The 20274-nt window shown below is 39.5% G+C and overlaps 2 protein-coding genes across 21 annotated transcripts in view; both read left to right on the forward strand.

The window, feature by feature from the left end:
- Window positions 1–20274, forward strand: part of CASP6 (caspase 6) — a 1021045-nt gene that overhangs the window by 417925 nt on the left and 582846 nt on the right. The gene's annotated exons all lie outside the window — the stretch shown is intronic.
- Window positions 1–20274, forward strand: part of ELOVL6 (ELOVL fatty acid elongase 6) — a 465493-nt gene that overhangs the window by 209785 nt on the left and 235434 nt on the right. Inside the window, exon 4 of one of the 20 annotated variants that reach the window (XM_084973208.1) lies at window positions 19771–19905. The exons of the other annotated variants lie outside the window; for them this stretch is intronic. The gene's annotated coding sequence lies outside the window, so the exon portion shown is untranslated. The remainder of the gene's footprint in view (window positions 1–19770; window positions 19906–20274) is intronic. 20 annotated transcript variants of the gene reach the window in all.

Genomic DNA, 20274 nt, shown 5'->3' on the forward strand with positions numbered 1-20274 from the left:
TCATCCACACACAAATATGCTACCAAAATCAGAAATCATGAAGAGAGGAGGGTGTGAATGCAGGACTGGAGATGCACGTGCAATTAAGAGAGCAACAACTGAAAACAATCTTGTATATGTATAGACTCCTGTATCAAAACTTCAGGGTAACTGCAAACCAAAATCCCACCGTAGATACACAAATAAGAAAAAGCAATCCAAGTGCAGCGACAGTGATAGTCATCAAACCACAAGAGAAGAAGGGAAGAAAATAGACCAACAAAAACAAATCAAAGGGAGTTCCCATTATGGCACAGTGGAAACAAATCCAACTAGTATCCATGAGAATGTGGGTTTGACCCCTGGCCTTGCTCAGTGGGTCAGGAAAACGGCATTGCTGTGAGCTGTGGTGTAGGTTGCAGATGCGGCTCAGATCCTGTGTTGCTTTGGCCATGACGTAGGCCAGCAGCTGTAGCTCCATTTTGACCCCTAGCCTGAGAACCTCCATATGCCGTGGGTATGGTCCTAAAAAGAAAAAAATAAGAAAAAAAAAATCCAAAACAGTTAATACAACGGCTTTAAGAACATACATATCAATAATTACCTTAAATGCAGAAGGACTAAATGCCCCAACCAAAAGACATAGACTGGCTAAATGGATACAAAAACAAGATGCACATATATGCTGTCTTCAGTAGACCCACTTCACTTCTAGTGACATGTACAAATTGAAAGTGAGAGGATGGGAGAAAATATTCCGTGCAAACTGAAACCAAAAGAAAGCTGGAGTAGCAATACTCATATCAGACAAAATAGACCTTAAAATAAAGAATATTATAAGAGACAAAGAATGACAGTATATAATCTAAGGATCAATCCAAGAAGAAGATATAGCAATTGTAAATATATATGCACCCAACATGAGATCACCTCAGTGTATAAGGCAACTGCTAACAACCTTAAAAGGAGAAATTTACAATAACACAATAATAGTGGGGGACTTTTAACACCCTACTTACAGCAATGGACCGATCATCCAGACAGAAAATCAACAAGGAAATACAAGCCTTAAATGATACATTAGACCAGATGGACTTAATATTTATAGAACATTCCATCCAAAAGCAGCAGAATACACATTCTTCTCAAGTGTGCATGGAACATTCTCTAGGATAGATCACATTCTGGGCCACAAATCAAGCTTCAGTAAACTTAAGAAAATTGAAATCATATCAAGCATTTTTTCCAACTACAACATTTATATGACTGGAAATCAACAAGGAAAACCTGCAAAAAAAAAAAAAGCAAAAGCACGTGGAGACTAAACAATATGCCACTAAACAACCTCTCTGAAGAAATAAAAGAGGAAATTTAAAAATATCTAGGAGCAAATGACAGCAAAGACACAACAATCCAACACCTATGGGATGCAGCAAAAGCAGTTCTAAGACTGAAGTTTACAGCAAATACACGCCTACCTCAGGAAACAAGAAAAAGCTCAAATAAACAACCTATCTTTACACCTAAAGCAACTAGAGAGAGAAGAACAGACAAAACCCAAAGTTAGCAGGAGGAAAGAAATCATAAAGATCAGAGCAGAAATAAATGAAATAGAAACTAAGAAAACCATAGGAAAAGATCAATGAAACTAAAAGCTTGTTCTTTGAAAAGATCAACAAAACTGATAAACCCTTAGCCAGACTCATCAAAAAAAGAGAGGCAGAGAGGACTCAAATCAATAATATTAGAAATGAAAAAGGAGAAGTTACAACAGACATCACAGAAATACAAAGGATCATTAGAGACTATTACAAGCAACCATATACCAATATAAATGCTGTAAAACTGGGTTGTCATGATTGCTGTACAACTATAAATGCTATACAGTTCATTGAGTTAAAAAAAGATAAATGTAGAAATTTTAATTGCAGTATCACTTATAATCACACACACCACAAAAACAAACAAAACAAGAACCAGCCTAAATGTTCATCCATAGAGAAATAGTTAAATAAACTATGGTATACTGGACTAATGTTAAGCCATGAAAAAGAATAAGATAGCTTTTCGTGTACTTCTGAAAAAGATATCCGGGAGACATTGTTCAGTGGAAAAAAATCGAATATGCAATACAATATGATTTGGTTTAAATATATGTGTATGTATATATCTGTTTTGTACATATAAAATATTTTTTACCTAGAGATCAAATGAATTATCACCTGTATTTTTATCTAGTGTTAGTATTGTTTTATTTCTTTACATTACTTTTTTCTGGAATTTGTGTAAAATGTGGATACGAATTTTGGAGTTCCCACTGTGGCACTGTGGTTAACGAATCTGACTAGGAATCATGAGGTTGCAGGTTCGATCCCTGCCCTTGCTCAGTGGGTTAAGGATCTGGCGTTGCCGTGAGCTGTGGTGTATGTCACAGACATGGCTTGGATCCGGAGTCACTGTGGCTCTGGTGTAGACCGGTTGCTACAGCTCCGAATCAACCCCTAGCCTGGAAACCTCCATATGCCACAGAAGTTGCCCTAGAAAAGGCAAAAAAAAAAAAATTCAATTAAACTGTTTGGCCTAATAGCCACCCTTAGAAGAACTTTGGTTCCTGGGAGACCACAGCTGAGTGAATTTAACCAACTCCATCATTCTAAATACCCCATGGCACAAGAATCATGAATTTATTTTAAGGAGAAGAGAAGGACCTCCCTGAAGTATTGATCATGGCTGCCCCAGTATTAGAAAAACAGTAATGGTGTTTAAGAGTACAGTATAAAAGAGTATGCATCCTTATGGTATAGTTTAAAAATGAATCAAAGGTTGTACATACATATATATACATAGCTATACAGATGTTCTGGGAATGGGCAGAAAGGGGCTTGGCTAAACATTATCCCGACGGTGTTAAGTAGATCAGAAAACTGAAATGAAGGCACTGCCTTGACTGCAGTGGATCAAAAAGGCAGCCTCCGATGCTTTCTGGGATAGAGACCACAAGATTATCTACAAACAATCCAGGAGAGAGTTAAAAGTTTGGCTCAGTGAGGCAGATTAGTCATAAAGCACAAGTTACCAAAGGGTTAAGTAAATTGATGGTTTCAAAATGCTACATAAACGATAGGATCATAGCACCCATTTGATAGTCCTTTGCAACAGTTTCCCCATGTGCAAGAGGGTTGTACTTGAGAGGAAGTAGGTCAGGGCATGGATTCATCTGTCTGACAGGCTGTGAAATAGGAATTTCAGGAAATGAGATGAGTCATTTGAGGACAAGTTTGAAAATTTTGAGAAATTTATTTCTGTGCTTTTCCTTCCAGTGGGAAGGGATCATTCTGAAGCTCTAGTGGAAAGAACAGGGACTTTGGAGTCATGCCAGAATTCAAATCCTAACTCTGCTCTTTCCTATGTGACCTTGAGTATGTTTATTAACCTTTCTCTAAATTTCATTTCCTTCCCGTAAAATGGGGGAAAGAGCAGTAATTTTTTCTTAGAGTTGTAAGAACATAGCGCCTAGCCTAGCACAGGAGCTTAACAATCAATTTTTGTAATTTCTGTTAAGTGCTCTTATTTTCCTCTATTTATAAATGATAGGTTTGTTATTTTAATGTCAATAAAATTAAATTTGATAAATGCGAATAAGAGGTGTCTTTATGGTGCTCGCCAGGATATTAATATCCCTCATACTCTAGAACAGTGTTTCTCAACAGTGGCACTGTGTGGACATTTTGAAAGGGATCATTTGGGGGTGGGGGGCGCTGTCCTGTGCATTTCAGGGTGTTTAGCAGTATCCCTAGTCTCTAGGTAGTAGATTCCAGTGGCATCTCACCACTTGAAAAAACCAAAAATGTCTCCAGATATTGCCGAACATCTTCTGGGGAAACAATTGTCCCCAGTTGAGAACCACGGGTCTAGGGGACTTTTCTGGGAACAAAGGGGAAGATAGAAAATAGTTCCATCAAGAACAGGGTGATGCAGAGAAGACAGAGATTTGGGGTCAGCTGCAAGTAAAATTTTCAGCAGTAATATTTAGAATAGAACTGTTTTTCATTTAGCTGAATATTTACTCAGTAGATCTAATACAAGGGATGAAGTAGATGGATGTTCAGTTCAGCACAGAGCCTAAAAGTTTGGATAAGATAACTCTTTGTAGGAGGCTCATATTAGCTCTCAGCAAAACTACTTGAAACATTAGAAGGTAGCCTATGCTCATGACAGGAGATTTGGGGAGTTTGGCTCATCTGAGTCAAAGCCAGGAAATAATTAGCTACAGATAGGTCTTCTTATGGTATAGCAGACATTTTATAAACTCTTGGAAGCTCAAAAGAGCAAACTTGCAGGACAGCCTTGTGATTCACCTGACATACAGTGTAATGTAAGGATGAGCTGAGAGGCTCTCTCCTTATTCCAAAGGATGCTGCTTCAGCCCTATGAATAGGAATTCTCCTGCTCATCATTGAAATGTAGACTTCTCTAGGGTGGAAACTAGCAGCTGTTTAAACATCATCAGCTTGTTATGCTGGAATTTAGAATAGAAAGCAACGAGCAATGTTTCTAATGAAGACCATGGGAATCGCTCAAAGAGTTGACACACAGGGGCTGTTGGACAGGACAGTGCACTCTGCAAGGAACCTGTCCTGAAGGGTATGACCTAAGAGAATCAGAATTAGCCATAAAATGCTAATTTCTCTTTTTAAAACAACCTCATCAAACTCTTTGTTTAATATCTTATGGAAAGACTTGTGCTAGAAATAAAGACTGTGATGATGATTTTGAATATCTGACTCTAAGTCATTTATTTCTTCCACAAATATCTGCTTAGCCCCCTTTTTTTGTTTTTTGTTTTTTGTTTTGTTTTGTCAGCTATTCTCTAGGTATTGGAAACAGTAGTAATCAAGACAGTTGGGTTTTAGAGTTCCCTGGTGGCTCAGTAGGTGAAGAATCCAGCATTGTCACTGCAGCGGCTTGAGTTGCTACTGTCTCAGGCATTCAATCTCTGGCCCAGGAATTTCCACATGCTAAGAGCACAGCAAAAAAAAAAAAAAAAAAGACAGTTGGGTTTCTCCTCATTTTTATTTGGGGAAGCAGTAGGACCAGCTTCAGGCAACAAATAAGGAAGTAGAATTTCTATGTCTTTCTAGTCTTCCCCACTTTGTGCTCTAAAGTGCAGCATCAGTAGCAGGCCCCAAGCAAATGGTTACGAGCACAGATTCTGAGATCTGGGTTCAAATTTGGGCTGTAATATTTGTTAATATGTGACTCTATGATGAAAGTATCCAAGTTCTTAGCATCCAGTTTCATCATCTGTAAAGTAGGGGAAAATATCTGTGTTGTGGAATTGGTAAGGGAATTAAATAATAAAATATGGAGTTCCCGTCGTGGCGCAGTGGTTAACGAATCCGACTAGGAACCATGAGGTTGCGGGTTTGATCCCTGCCCTTGCTCAGTGGGTTAACCATCCGGCGTTGCCGTGAGCTGTGGTGTAGGTTGCAGATGCGGCTCGGATCCCACGTTGCTGTGGTTCTGGTGTAGGCCGGTGGCTACAGCTCCGATTCAACCCCTAGCCTGGGAACCTCCATATGCCGCAGGAGCGGCCCAAGAAATAGCAACAACAACAACAACAACAACAAAAAGACAAAAGACAAAAAATAAAAAAAAAATAATAATAATAATAATAAAATATAAGCAATTACTAAGCACAAAGAAAATGTACAGTCAGTAGTAGCCAAAAATATAAAAATACCAACAATTGCACTTTCATCCAGGACTTAGTGCCTATTGCTATCTTTTATTTGACCAGAGTCCCAAAGTGCCAGTAGCATTCTTTACTCAGACATGCCTTTCAAATCTGATTCCCCCAGCCTCTCAGAGCTTGCACTACAGATTACTTACTCAAATTCTAGTCCTATTCCTCACTTGAATTGTTGGGACTGAGAGGAGGCTAGGAGGGTTTTATAATTTGGGAGTTGCAATGGATCTATACACTACCCTTGCCCCACTGGGTCAAAAACTCCCTCAAACTAACACTATATGAAATCGTGATATTAGAGAAAATACATACATCTCAGAAGGCACAGTTTTCATGAAATGCAGTAACATTTTAGGACTCAACAGAAACTCTAAACTGTAAAGCTAGATACAGATGCACCCTTTGCTAGGTAGTGGGTTTTATTTGGGAAGAGAAGCACCTGCTGCAGTAGCATCATAGAGCAACTACCGCTAAGTGAAGGCTGGCCCAAAGTAGAAAACACCTTTCTTTCAGTAAGAACAACCCAGAGGTGATGGACCGTGAGTGCTAGAGATGTCATGTAGACTTTGCGGTATAATGCCCATAAATGTCATATTATTTCTGTGATTTTAGCCCATTCCGGGCATAGAGTGGATCTGATGTCATTTGGTTTACTTTAGATGAAGAACAGATGGGGTTTTGTTGTGAATGCCAATCCAATCACGTGCCAGTGGGTACCTGGGGCAGTGTATGGTGATATTTACATGAGGCTGCATACAGATGCAGTGAGAAGAGGGCCGAGGTGGGCTATCAGTGACTGGGATGAGCAAATGGCAGAGGAGGAAAAAATATCAGCTTAATGCTACAAGTTGACGTCATGGATGTAGATAAAGTCTTCCTGTTTTTCCCTATTAGATAAAAAATAGACTTGAGAGTTCAAGAGTGTTTAGTCAATAGATAAGCCCAAAGAAAATGACCTCTAAAATTTCTTTTCCTTTCACTTTTTGTTCAACATGTAGTAATAGAGTATCTATTATATTCTAGACACCATTCTGGATGCTGGGAGGAGACTAGAATAGATAACGGTCTCTAGCCCCTTGTGTCTTAGATGAAGAACTAGAACCGAAGTGATGAACCCAATAAACATAAAATTGCAGACCAAAATAAATATGCAAAGAAAATTTCAGGGGGCTATGAGTGAAGAACAAGGGTGGTTAACACTTGCTCAGAGACTAGTTTGGAAAATAGGGTACAGGACTCTGCCCTAGGGGGCTTTTTGCTATCACCTGTGACAAGTAGAAACATTCTCATTCAATTAAAAATATTTATTGAGGAGTTCCCGTCATGGCGCAGTGGTTAACGTATTCGACTAGGAACCATGAGGTTGCGGGTTCGATCCCTGGTCTTGCTCAGGCAGTTAAGGATCCAGCGTTGCCGTGAGCTATGGTGTAGGTTGCAGACACGGCTTGGATCCCGCGTTGCTGTGGCTCTGGCGTAGGCCGGTGGCTACAGCTCCGATTAGACCCCTAACTTGGGAACCTCCATATGCCGAGGGAGCAGCCCAAGAAATAGCAAAAAGAGCAACAACAACAAAAATTTTTATTGAAAACCAACGGCTGAGTTAGATGTTGAAGATACTACAATTAAAAAGACATTGTCATTTTCTGTACTCTCTTCCTCAGTGCTCTCTTCTAATCCAAGGCACTGCATAGCATCGATAAACAGACGGCTCCCAAAAGTGTTTCCATCTGAGGGCTCTTCAGGTGCCTTCACAGCACGTGCACCTGTATTTTTAATAGGGAACTTGCTTTTCTTCTCCAGCCTACTTCTCCCTTAATGTTCTCCATCTCAGTCAGTGGTAATGCCGTCCATCCTCTTGCTCAGTCCAAACAGTCATCCTTGACCCCTGTTTTTCCTCTCACAACCCAGATCCAATCCATCCAGAGTCTTATCATCCTTGCATTCAAAATGCTTACAGAATCCATCTACCTTTCATCACCCCCACTGCAAATACCCTGACCCAAGTCACCATTATTGCTTGCTTGGATTATTACCACAGCCTCCTAACTGGCCTTGCACCTTCTGCTTGTGCCCCCTTCAGTATCTTCTGAATACAACATGCAGGGTAACCCCTTTAAAATATAAATCAGGTCAAAATACGTCAGAGTTCTTACAATAACCTTACACCCATGTAAGCTAACCTCCAGTCACCTCTTTGATTTCATCTATTTCTTACCTCCCCTTTGTCTTTCTTTGTTCATACTCTCTAGTCATGCTGGCCTCTTTCCTGTTATTCAGACATCAAGCACCTTCTTGCATCAGGGCTTTAGTACCTGCTTTTCCTTTTTTCCATAATAATCTCTGTTGGAGTTCCTGTCGTAGCTCAGTGGTTAACAAATCCAACTAGGAACCATGAGATTGCAGGTTCGATCCCTGGCCTTGCTCAGTGGGTTAAGGATCCGACATTGCCATGAGCTGTGGTGTAGGTTGCAGACGTGGCTCGGATCCCATGTTGCTGTGTCTCTGGTGTAGGCCGGTGGCTACAGCTCCGATTCGACCCCTAGCCTGGGAACCTCCATATGCCACGGGAGCGGCCCAAGAAAAGGCAAAAAGTAATAATAATAATAATAATAATAATCTCTGTCTGTATTTCTAACACTTTACACACCTCTCTCAGGTCTACTCAAATGTCACCTGCTCAGAAAACCTTGCTCCTGGTACACAGTATCTTATTTATTTATTTATTTATTTTGTCTCTTTAGGGCCATCCCCGAGTCATATGGAAGTTCCCAGGCTAGGGGTTAAATTGGAGCTGCAACAGCTGGCCTATACCACAAGCACAGCCATGCCAAATCCTAACCATATCTGCGACCTACACCACAGCTCATGGCAACGCCGGATCCTTACCCACTGAGCAAGGCCAGGGATCGAACCTGCGTTTTCATGGATGCTGGTCAGATTCATTTCTGCTGAGCCACAACGGGAACTCCGTGGTGCACAGTATCTAAAATTTCAACTCTCCTTCCCCTAACACTTTTCCCATTCCTTGATTTGTTTTTTTCTCAAATAGACTATATATTTTATTTTTAAAATCTTGGATATTATCTGTCTCCCCTTGGCTCCAGATGGCCTTCATGGACCCTAAACATTTTTGCTTTCATGAGCCCCTTCTTGCACCAAAAATATCAAAAATTGACTCTGTTGGTACAAAGACATATATAATCCAGGCTCAATTCATTATTTTATATTCATTTTCTTCTGATTTCAACGGAAGTTACAACACACAATTTTGTGAATCCTACACATTGTGTTTACTCTGCCTAAAAAAGTCAGTACCAGTCTCCCCAAGCACAAGCCAGTTGGGAGTACAAGCCTTCTAGGGCACCGTGCTCTTCACTCTATAAATGTGATCCAACCCTGAGACTGTGGTCTTATAAATAACATAAATTGCTTTAAACCAGGTGATGTGAGAGTCATTGGCGTTCTGCTGACTATGCTGATAGGTTTCAAGAGGTCTGCTTCTTCAAAATACCCCTCTCTATGGTAGACCTCTTACTCTGAACCCTTGAAACTACAAGTTCAAGGGCAAGTGTTGGTAGCTGGGCACGTGTTGACAAGTGTTGGTATGTTGAAACTGACCTGCAGACACCTTAGAGAGACTATTTCCTGAGTTCTGCTGACTCAGTTGCCAAGTGTGCTCTACTTCAGACAGTTTCATTTTAAAAGATGCTGTTTTAAATGTCTATGACAGGAAGTTAGGCTGCCTCGAAAGCTAAGGTTTATAAAAACATTGATTGTGTTTGATTATAAAATGTCTTTAAAGGTTTCATTTCAAACTACACATATAAGGCAATTCTGCAACATGTCCCCAAGGAGATCTCCCAGACCAGAGAGTTGAGGTTGATGAAGCAATAGCCAGCAATGTCTTTTCCAGGTTGTACATTATATTTGGTAAAGTATAATCCTTTCACATCCAAAAAGACAAGTTTACCCAGTATGTGTATCTTGGGTGACATTTACGTGTTCTATAAAATTTCAGGCAGTTCCCTGGTGTCTAGTCGTTAGGACTTGGTGCTTTCACCATTGCGGCCCAGGTTCAGTCCCTGGTCTGGAAACTTTGGTCCCACATCAAGCTGCTGCATATTGTGGCCAAAGTAAATAAATAAATAGACACTCAGCAGGTTTCTTTTGAACTCTTACTTTGTTTTATAGCAAAGATCCCAACTGAACTTATTCTATTTACCCCAGAATTCAGATGGAGTGAGCCATCATGAGAAAAAAGTATCAAGACTCAATAAGTTTCAAGAACAATGGGAAAGTTTCTAAAGGAAGAAATGAATTGAAATTCTTTCCCATTGCATAGACAGAATATAAGTTCATCCTTTTTGTTCACTGATATGTCCCTAAAATCTAGAACAATGTGTATACGTTGCAGGTGCTCGATAAGTATTTATGAATACTTGAATGCATTGTGTTTCTGTCCAGGGCACACAGATTCCACTGAATCACAGCATAAGGGAGCTACCAAAAAGCAAACGCTAGAACTGCTTAGGAAACTATCTGAAAGCACAGCACAGCTGCTACATTTGGCGATAGAAGTTTGAACAGTGGCCAGAGGCAGGGCAGTCAGTTTCAAAAGATAGGATCCTTGTACCAACATCAATGTTCTTGGCTTGAAGTGTGGCAGATATAAGTAGAAATAGTAGCTGGCACTGGAGATCATGCCCTCATTAGCCATTAGCGGGAAATCTGCTGCTTTTAATAGTAATGAGGGCCATCACCCCTGAGAAGCAGAGCTGAGAAGAGGTAAAAATGAACCCCACAAAGTAGCCAAGAAAATTAGTTTATGACTCATGGATCCCAAGCACCAAATTTCTTTATGCTCTAAGGTAGCTACTCTTCTAGGCCAGGGTCTGCCTTGAATTGGTTGTTGAACTCGAAAGTTGATTCGCCCTGCCTCTAGCCATCCAGCTTTCTTTTTTAAACAGGATTCTAATCTTGGTTTTAGAAGGTGTTTTATAATAAGTACTGATAACACCAAATGGGAAATAAGCAATTTTCAACACTATTTTTTTTTGTCCGCTTTTTAGGGCTACACTCTTGACATATGGAAGTTCCCTGGCTCCCAGGCTAGAGGTCAAATCGGAGCTACAGCTGCTGGCCTACACCACAGCCATAGCAAAGTGGGATCCCAGCTGTGTCTGCGGCTTACACCACAGCTCACAGCCATTCCCGATCTCTGACTCACTGAGCGAGGCCAGGGATGGAACCCGCATCCTCATGGATACCAGTTGGGCTCATTACCCATGAGCCACAACAGGAACTTCCCAACACTCTAATTACTGTGGAGGAACCCATGGGCAAACCCAACCCTGGGACACTACAACTCTACAAGTCAATTTAGATGTTTGTTCTTTTTTTTTTTTTTTTTTTGTCTTTTTGCCTTTTCTAGGGCTGCTCCCATGGCATAAGGAGGTTCCCAGGCTAGGGATCTAATCTGAGCTGTAGCCTCCAGCCTACACAGCAAAAGCAACACTGGATCTGAGCCGCATCTGCAGTCTACACCACAGCTCACGGCAATGCCGGATCCTTAACCCACTGAGCAAGGCCAGGGATCAGACCTGCAATCTCATGGTTTCTAGTCGGATTCGTTAACCACCGAGCCACAACGGGAACTCCTAGATGCTTGTTCTTATATAAGATCCTTTATAAAGTAACTTTTGAAATGGCCTCAAAAGTAACAGCTTCCTTTATAACTTGGAGAATATCACAGATGGATAAAAATAATCACAAATTTCTATAGAATATGCGGGGAAATTGAATTTGCAACATGGTGAATACCCTCTTTCATTTCACCTTCGAGAAATTTCCTCTCAACAAAGTAATTCACAGTATCTTATCTTTCAAGAAGTTCCCCAAAATGAGAGTAGAATGGTGTGGGGAAAATGATTTTTGACATAATATTCAAATATGCTTTATAAAGATACATATCTAGGGGTTGAAGTTAAAAATTAAATGGAAAGAAATCTCCTTAAAGAAGGGCTATTGAATAGTATGAGATTCTTGAAATGACATGAATTTTTTTATAGGTAAGATTTTGATAAAAGGAGACAGGAAGAATGAAGCTGTTTTTGGAATGCTGACTGCATGTCAGGATAGATGCTTTCAAATATATTTTCACTAATCTTATAATATCTTAGAATTTCATTTTTAAAATCTTAAAGGAAATAAATTTGGAAAAAAATAGGATATAAAAAGTGGAATTATTCTGTTTTACTGGAGAAAGATGAATATAGATGCAGAAATCTTCAACAAAATACTAGCAAACTGAATTCGGTAGCATATTAAGAGGATTATGCATCTTGACTAAGTGGGGTTTAGCCCAAGAAAGCAATATAATATGCTACATTAATAGAATGGAGGTGGGAAATGATCATTTCAATTCATGCAGAAAAAAATTGACATTTTTGGTGTTAGCAAAACCAAACAATGTTAGTTATCACTAAACTAACACCATATAATGATAAAAACAAACTAGGAATATAAGGGAATTTCCTCAACATGATACAAGACATTTGTGAAAGATTATAAGTAATATTATACTCGATGAAAAACTGAAAGTTTTCTCCCTAAAATCAAGAACAAAACGAGAATGCTACATTTGCTGCTTCTAGTCAATGTTGTGCTGAAAGTTTGAGCCAGATCAGTTAGGGGAAGAAAATAGGAAAAAGGAAAGAAAGAAGAGAGAAGCAAAATGTATCTTAAGCAGAAAGAGAGAAGTAAAATTATCTCTGATGTCAGATGACATGATCCTTATATAGAGAGAGTAGGTTCAGTCCCTGGCCCTGGCCCAGGGAACTTCTATATGCCTCAGATATGACAAAAGAAAGAAAGAGAGAGAGAGAGAGAGAGAGAGAGAGAGAGAGAGAAAGAAAAAGAAAGAAAGAAGGAAGGAAGGAGAGAAAGAAAGAAGGAAGGAAGGAAGGAGAGAAAGAAAGAAGGAAGGAAGGAAGGAGAGAAAGAAAGAAGGAAGGAAGGAGAGAAAGAAAGAAAAAGAAAAGAAAGAGAAAAAGAGAAAAAGAAAGGGAGGGAGGGAAGGAAGGAAGGAAAGAAGGAAGGAAGAAGGAAGAAAATATTCATTGTATTGCCCTTCTTCATCATTGGGCCTCAGGTCTCTGAAAATTTTCCAATAGACTAGTGTTAATCTCCAAATTTTTTGCCTTCTCACCTCTTCAACTTTTCATCCTTTACCTAGATTGATTCTCATCTCTTGCTATCACAGTGCTGCAACAAATAAACATAGGCCTGTAATATATCAAAAATCCACAGCTAGAACAAATTTCCCAAGGTGAGCTTGCTCTAATCTTGATAGATTGCCCAGTTGCATTTCATCTAATAGCTGTAACTTTTTCCTAGCTACAGCAATGTAAAAACTATCTGTTTCCTCTGCCAAAATTTGTGATGTTTTCCAATGACAGGTATAGTTTTGAATTGTGCTTTTCTTGTTATGTTTCAATTAAGCCTTTTTTGCATATTTAAAGGTCGTTTGTGATGGTTGCTTTTCACATTATCTGTCAGTTACCATCCTTTGACTGGCTTTCTAATTGATTGTTTTTCTCTTCTCAATATGTACGGGATCTTTACATATTAAGGACATTATCTTTTTGTCTTCTGTCTCAGGTGTAAGTTGGAAATGTTTTTCCAAGTTTGCCATTTGTCTTTTACCTTTGTGTTGAATGTTTCCTGCCATGCCCTCTATGCAACAAGGGGACTCCAAGGCCAAAAATGACTTTTATGTGGTAAAATCTGTTTTTTAATTTCATGGATCCTAGATTTAAAGTCACAGTTAGAAAGGCTTTTTACACAAGATATAAATTTGTTCATTTTCTTTGCATATATAGGTGGCTTTTAAGTATATTTTATGAATATTTTACGTATTATACTTGTGGAGCCACTTGGAATTTGTCCTTCCTGTAAGAGGCAGATCCAGCTTTGTCTTAGTCTAGACAACTTCCCTGTTGTGCCCCATATTATTTCCTAAAAGTCAAACTTTATCCCAACTATTAAATAGACCAAATAAATTCCCACATTTATTTGCATCTGTTTCTAAGCTTTCTCTTTTGTTAAACTGGTCTGTCTTCAGACAGCTCCAATACCAGTTTTAAATACTGAGGTGTTACACTATAAGGTGATAAGATTAGCCTCATGTTATTGCTTTTTCTTTCCAGAGTTTTCTGACTTGTTTAGAATCAGACTTTTTCCTTGTGAACTTTAGAATCGACTTGTTTAGTGCCACAGGACAATGTATTAATATTTTAATTGTAATTATATTAGATTTGTAAATTAACTCAGAATGATGTCTTCATGATGTTGAATCATACTATCCACATACATTTTGAAGCTTCTCAAAGGTTCAAATCTTTTATTTATTTTAAGAAATATTTTAAAGTTTCCCTCTCTTTTTTTTCCCATTTCAAATTGTTTTTTCCTATTTTGTCTTTTTTGTGGCTACTGTAAATGAAAATTTCTATATTTTCAGAGTCTAATTGGTTGCTAATAAATATATGAAAACTATTTATTACCAACTTATTCTGTGCATAGTAATTTTTCAATTTTTGTCCCCATTTATATGGAAATTTTCTTACTTACTAAAGCCTGGACTCATCTAGAGTAGTGATTAAATTACTCACAGTTTGTCTTCCAGAAGACATTCTAACATGGAGGATTTTTTTCCTCCATTCTCCAGTCTAGCCACACTGGTTCACTCACTTTTTCTAACCATGCCTCACATTTTTATGTTAATGTGGTTTTAGTCTTTTTTCCTTATTCCCATTCCAGCCACATAGTGGTCATGTTTAATCATTGATACTGTCTCCATAAAGCTCAACCTTTTTATTTATCTAGAAGTCATAAGTCCTTTCTCTGTTTTGCTATAACATGTTGCATGGTCCTAGTCCATAACTATACGCCTTTGTATCTTGGATGAATGCCTGAAATACAGTAAATGTTGGCTGAAGTACATAGAATAGGGAGGTAGTTCCATAGGCAGGTAAATAAAGACAGAGAGAGGCAAATACATATCAGACATTTCTAGACTTAAATGTTTCACAGGTTAATAATATTTTAAAGAAATTGAGAACAACTATAAAGTTGTTAGATTTTATTTTTCCAAATCAGTACATTTAAAAATACCGTAAAACTCCAGTCCACCTGTCACCATCATTTCATATGAAAAAGGACCTATTAACCCCAAATTAGTAAGGACAGGAATCCTAGACTAAAGTGTAGAGCTTTAAATTGGATGAACCAGATAGGAGAATGGCAGCAGCATAATTCTGAATCTTCTTGCTTTTCCTCTGGAAAATCTGCAGAGCAATGAGGAGAAAACAGCAGCATCAGCTGCAACAGAAAGTATGCTCTACATTCTCAGCAGGAAACATGCAAAAATTCCAAACTGCACTAAAGTGCAGTCAAAACATCTGAAACCCGGAGTTCCCATCATGGCACATCAGAAACAAATCCGACTAGGAACCATGAGGTTGCAGGTCTGATCCCTGGCCTCGCTCAGTGGGTTAAGGATCTGGTGTTGCTGTGGCTGTGACGTAGGCCAGCAGCTGTAGTTCCGACTGGACTCCTAGCCTGGGAACCTCCATATGCCATGGGTGCAGCCCTAAAAAGCAAAACAAACAAACAAACAAAAAATCATCTGAAACCTGACAGACTTACCTAAGAAGCAAGGTTGGTGCAGTCACAGTGGAGTGGTGGTGCAGTGGAGAATGGGACAGAGAGGGGGCCTGGCAGTGGCCCTGCTCAGACACTAATGGAAATATTTACTCCTGGACAATGAGGTCTTATCCTGATGGGAATGCCATGAGCAACCCTGAGATGCAATAGGGGACACTAACTGGAGAAGGCAGAGGGAGAAAAGCACAGGAAGGGCCCAGTGAGGACCTGAGGTGACTAAACTCAGAGAACACCACTTTTTGCTGTGAGCCACACGGGAAGTCCAGAGAGCTCCACTTTTCAAGAGATGTATGTGGAAGGCAGATGCCAAGTTGTCATTAATAACAACCAGGGAAGCTCCATGCTGGCGGGAGTCCTACTCATAAGAGAGCCAAGGGAGGTGGAGCTATACGTGGGGCCACGTTTTTGCAGTCCTGGTTCTGCACTGAAGCATCAGAGGAGGCAGAATTTGACGAGAGAATCTGGCAAATTACTCTGGGTCCTCCCCCGACTCTAGAGGAATCTTTTGCTAATGGCTAGTCTGGAGACACCAGGATATTCAAAAGCTGTATAGCTTATATATAGCACAGCCACCAGACAGAAAATACTCTAAGAAAGAATACGAAGGAAATTTGCCAAAAAAAAAAAAGTTGTCGTAAAACAAGTGAACATTATAACTCAAAATTCCTACATGAATGGTTGGAGGAGGGGGACAGAACAAGGGGGGAAAAAGACTAAAATTTTGTTGGCATGAAAGTGCTTGGCATAGTCAGAAAAAGTGAATGAACTGGTGAGCCTGGACTATAAAATGAAGGAAAAGAAAGCATCCATGGTGCCAGAAAATTTTCTGGAAGGTAAATTGTGGAGAGTTTAGTTACTCCTCTGAAAGAGGGTTTTCCTCAATAAGCAGTGAAGGACCATTTAACGTTCTGCAGTGAGCTGATTCAGTCAGCTCGGCGTCTTTGTCTTCGGGGGATAGCTTTAGTTCTTTGAGTGAAAGATAAATTGTAGAGGCAAGGCAATGAACATGAGTAGATCAGTTAGGAAACCACAGTAAAATTTTTGTTGAATTGTCCCCTCTGCACCTATTGGAGTATCTGTGGTGTGGCAGGTGCTGCCTCCGGGTTGTGGAAATAGTCATGAACCACACAGGGTCCCTGTTTCAGGCAGTTTACATTCTAGCAAGATGAGACCACTAGCACAACAAATACCCTATCAGGTGATTATATGCACTATGAGGAAAAATACAGCCAGTTTAGGGCAGTGAGACTGATGCTGGGGTGAGGCCCCCAGAGAAGACTGCTCAGATGAGATGCCATTTGAGCTCAGACTTGAATGAAGAGAACAAGTGAATCACGAGTCCAATTCAGTGAGAGGTGCTAGTACTTTGGCAGAAGTTGGGAGCTAGAAGTGTGTGCAAAACCAAACCAACCAGGGACTCTCTGTTACTTGAGGTAACATTTAAACATAACACTGATACAAACAGAGGCCCCAAATGATAAATCTTGGTCCTGGATGTGGACAGGTTAACTGTAGCAAGACAGGAGGAAGTAGAGACTAGGAGACTGAACAATTTGGAAAGCCTCAGTTACCTCTGAGTTAGGTTTTATCAGGGCAATGTCATTTTTTCTCCAGCACACCTGATTCACCGTTGCCTGATGAACACAAAGCTGGTAAGAATTTTGCTCCCAGCACAGTGAGCAGTGTATTTTTTCACCATGTTTTAGGGATAAGCCCAATTGCAGCAGAGGTACACACACACACACACACACACACACACACAAAGTAGGATGATTTGGCAGCCAAATGCCATAGGGGAAAAAGAGCCAGCAGTAAGCTTTTGCAGGAACATGGTGTTACAGCCCTTCTCAGCTTAAAAGGAATTCTCAAGCAGAGAATTTGATATTCTTCCTTTTAAAAATTATCTTCCATCATATGTTCCTCATAAAATGGTACATCTACCCTGGAAAATAGTTTGGCAATTTCTTAAAAAACTAAACATACACTTACTCTACTACTCTGCAATTTCATTCTTAGGTATTTATCCCAGAAAAATAAAAAACTTATGCCCACACAAAAACCTATGCACACAGTTGTTCATAGCAATTTTATTTGTAGCAGTTAAGAGTGGAAACAATGAAAAGGAATACTACTCAGCCATAGAAAAGATAAACTAATGCCATTTGCAGCAACCTAGAGATTCTCATACTAAGTGAATAAGGCAGAATAAAAGGACAAATACCATATGATATCACTTATTTGTGGAATCTAAAATATGGCACAGAAAAACCTACCTACAGAACAGAAACAGATCATGGTGAAGAAGAGCAGACTTGTGGTTCCCAGGGGGTAGGGAGGAAGCAGTGGGATGGACAGTTATTTTGGCGGTTTTTGGATGCAAACTGTTATATTTGGAATGGATGGACAATGGAGCCCTACTGTAGAGCACAGAGAAATGCCTGTGATTGGGTCACTTTGCTGTACAACAGAAATTCAAGAAACACTGTAAATCAACTATACTCTAATTTAAAAAAATACTGTAAAGAAAGATTAAAGTGGTGGCTGCTAAAAAATAAAAAAGTTCTCCAGAGAAGAAGAAAAAACAAAAAAGAAAAAAGTAGACTTAAGGAAAAAAAAATATTCTCCACTTATTTCCGATCAGAGGAGTTCTCTTTTTGTGCAGATCCCATCCCTTTTATTTCCATATTTGCCTAATATTCCAAAACCTATTCAAATTATTCTAGGATTGCTAAACCTTCAAGGTGTTTCCAGCATTTCCCAAATACAAAATTGTGGCAGTATGTATTATTTTGCAGATGGCCTAAGTAGTGGTGCTTTTAATTCTACTGTCTTGATTCCTGGAAGAAGGAATGTGGGATTCCAGAATCATTTCCATTTGTACAGGTGTTAACAAATTATTTTCTCAAAAATCTGTAGCAATTCACAATTCTTACAGAAACATAGAGTGGTCTTTTTGTTTTTTCATTTTAATCAATACACTGATGACACATTATCATTCTTCTTTTAAGTAAAGTATAGTTGATTTACAATTTTGTGCCATTTTCTGCTGTACAGCAAAATGACCCAGTCTCATATATATATATATATGTATATATATACACACATTCTTTTTCTCATATTATTGTCCATCATGTTCTGTCCCCAAATTTTGTATATAGTTCCCTGTGCTGTACATCAGGACCTCATTGCTTATCCATTCTAACTGTAATAGTTTGCATTTACTAACCCCAAACTCCCAGTCCATTCCACTCCCTCCCCCTACCTCCTTACCAACCACAAGTCTGTTCTCTATGTCTGTGAGTCTGTTTCTGTTCTGTAGATAGGTTCACTGGTGCCATATTTCATATTTCACATATAACTGATATCATATGGTATTTGTCTTTTTGTCTTTTTCTTTCTGACTTAAATTAGTATGAGAATTTCTAGCTGCATCCATGTTACTGTAAATGGCATTGTTTCTTTCTTTCTTTCTTCTTTTTTTTCTTTTTTCTTTTTTTTTTTTTTGATCTTTTTAGGGCCGCTCCTGAGGCATATGGAAGTTTCCAGGCTAGGGGTTGACTCGGAGCTATAGTTGCTAGCCTACACCACAGCCACAGCAACGCTGGATCCAAGCCATGTCTATGAACTTCACCACAGCTCACAGCAATGCGAGATCCTTACCCCACTGAGCAAGGCCAGGGATCGAACCCACGTCCTCATGGATACTAGTCGGGCTCATTAACCACTGAGCCATGTTGGGAACTCCAGCATTGTTTTATTTTTTTATGGCTGAGCAGTTTTCCATTGTATGTATGTACTATATCTTCTCAACCCATTCATCTGTTGGTGGACATGGACTTCCCCTGTGACATACAGCAAGCATAACTACACGGCATTGTGTCAGGAGTTCTGATCAAAGTTGACTCTAATAAATGTTAGTTTGCAAACTGGCCCCTATGTATAGGAGGGGATGGAGAGGCTGAAGAAAAAAGCAGGTCACTCCACATTGGTAGGTGCTGGTTTTCATAAGCAAGGGAACTTACTTGGGGAGCTCGTGTGGGGCATCCACAAGACAAGCAGATCTCCCCACCTCTCTGCCAGAATCTTAAAAAATTGTACAGTGGACTTACTAGGTTCAGTCATATACACAGTTCAGATGGTCTCAACAACACCTTACTCCCTCAAGGCTGAGTCCCTAGGGTAACTCCCGCTGAGGGAATGTCGGGTGCACCACGAGGGACAGGGGAGGGGGGCGAGGAGCCTCTGAATGCTGCAGTCCAGCTCAAAGGACAACATCCTCTTCATTACCTCCTTCAACAGTAAAACTTATCACTTCACAGAATGGTGTCGAATTTTAAGCGTCCTCTAGAAAGAGCAGAGATTTCAATCAGAGATCATCTCTAAAATACCTGTCTATGGCTTCTGGAAAAGATGCAGTCTAACCACAGAGCAGGCACTGATTCAGGACAACTCAGGTCAGTTTGGCTTTTGTCTAAAGTATCTAAGCAATTACCTCTTCTATTTATTCGTCTAAGTCAAAAAAAGTTAGCAAGGTGTGCTTTCCTGATAATTGAAATTCAAGAGACTAGTTCACATGGGCTGGCAGGAACAAAGTAGCTATCTATAATGTTACTGTTGATTGCTTATTTCGAGTTGTTCTATTTGTAGAATGATCCTTGGTGTTTACTTTTCAATTCAAGGAACTTGTCCCACTGTCATTATGTATTGAACTTGTCCCATCGTCATTATGTATTATCCATGGGTTGGGCCATTATACATTTGATTGGATTTAAAAGACATTTGATTGACTTAATTCTCTACTCTCAGAAACCTTAGTCATGACA

This window comes from Sus scrofa, chromosome 8 (assembly GCF_054392235.1).
Source record: "Sus scrofa isolate SSC_HxYL_T2T_F1_AM1 chromosome 8, Sscrofa_HxYL_maternal_Yorkshire_Landrace_v2.0, whole genome shotgun sequence".
Classification (NCBI taxonomy): Eukaryota; Metazoa; Chordata; class Mammalia; order Artiodactyla; family Suidae; genus Sus; species Sus scrofa.